Source organism: Poecilia reticulata, linkage group LG2 (genome assembly GCF_000633615.1).
Source record: "Poecilia reticulata strain Guanapo linkage group LG2, Guppy_female_1.0+MT, whole genome shotgun sequence".
Classification (NCBI taxonomy): domain Eukaryota; kingdom Metazoa; phylum Chordata; class Actinopteri; order Cyprinodontiformes; family Poeciliidae; genus Poecilia; species Poecilia reticulata.
This window is the reverse complement of record NC_024332.1, coordinates 40,976,837-40,977,911: the sequence shown is the minus strand read 5'-3', so window position 1 is coordinate 40,977,911 and position 1,075 is coordinate 40,976,837.

Here is a 1,075-nt window from a genome sequence, read left to right as displayed (position 1 = left end):
CAGTTTTGTCTCAACATTTGTGTAATTATAAGCCTGTTATCTCAAACACATCTTACATTTAATGAGGGGATAGCATAAGAGTAATAGTAATAGTTTTGTTTTTGCTTTTCTTAGCATTAATCAGGCRAAAGAYGTCCAATACCATCACCAGCTTGGGATAAGGTAAATAAAGATCTATTTTTACTTTTAAAATCCATTCAWCMMCCAACATGCTTATCCCTTGTGGGATTRCGAGGGGAGYTGGTGTCTATCTCCAGTGGTCAATGGGTGAGAGGAGTKGTACAGCCTGGACAGGTCRCCAGGGCATCACAAAGACAGATAGGACAACCTGAGGAGTTTTTGGACTGTGATAGGAGGCAGGAGTACCTGGAGAGAACCCATGCATGCACAGGGAGAACATGCAAACTGCATTTTGATAAAGAATTTGTTTAAAGGTGTTCCACTTACACATCCAGGATGCTGTAACTGATTTTTGTTTTTAATTGCTCCCCTTTCAGATTTGTTTATTATGTTAAACATACGGAATATATCACATTAAAGATGAGAAACTGCTATTTTTGCTCATCATGAACTCCATTTTCAAYGTAAGAGGAGTGTGTGAAATAYTAACATTTACTGTATTTCTGCATGTGTGTTTATGTTGAACATGCCTCATAAACTGGCTGTAGTACAGAGATGGATTCAGAGTGAATTTAAATGGATTCACTCCTTGAGATCCATTGAATCTTCTTTCTGAGCCCTGTTTTTGTTCAGTGTTCTTTTTGCATGTTTCTTTTCCACAGCCCTGATCTGGGACAGGCAGAAGAAATGTTGAAATCAATATGGCAAAGGTACAACATACATCTTTGTTTCATTTATGTTTAGGTTGTAAGTGAACATGGCTGCTAGTCTTTGATCTATGAGGAAAAATCATTTTATGAAAAAATAATGCATGAGGAAAATAAGTAAACAAAACCAAGTATGTGAAAGAACACTTAATTTGTTTCCTTAAAGAATTATATAAAAATCTATTTTATATAAAAACAAAAACATTCTCTGTAACTGTCATGACTATATGTTGTAAAAGTATCAATGA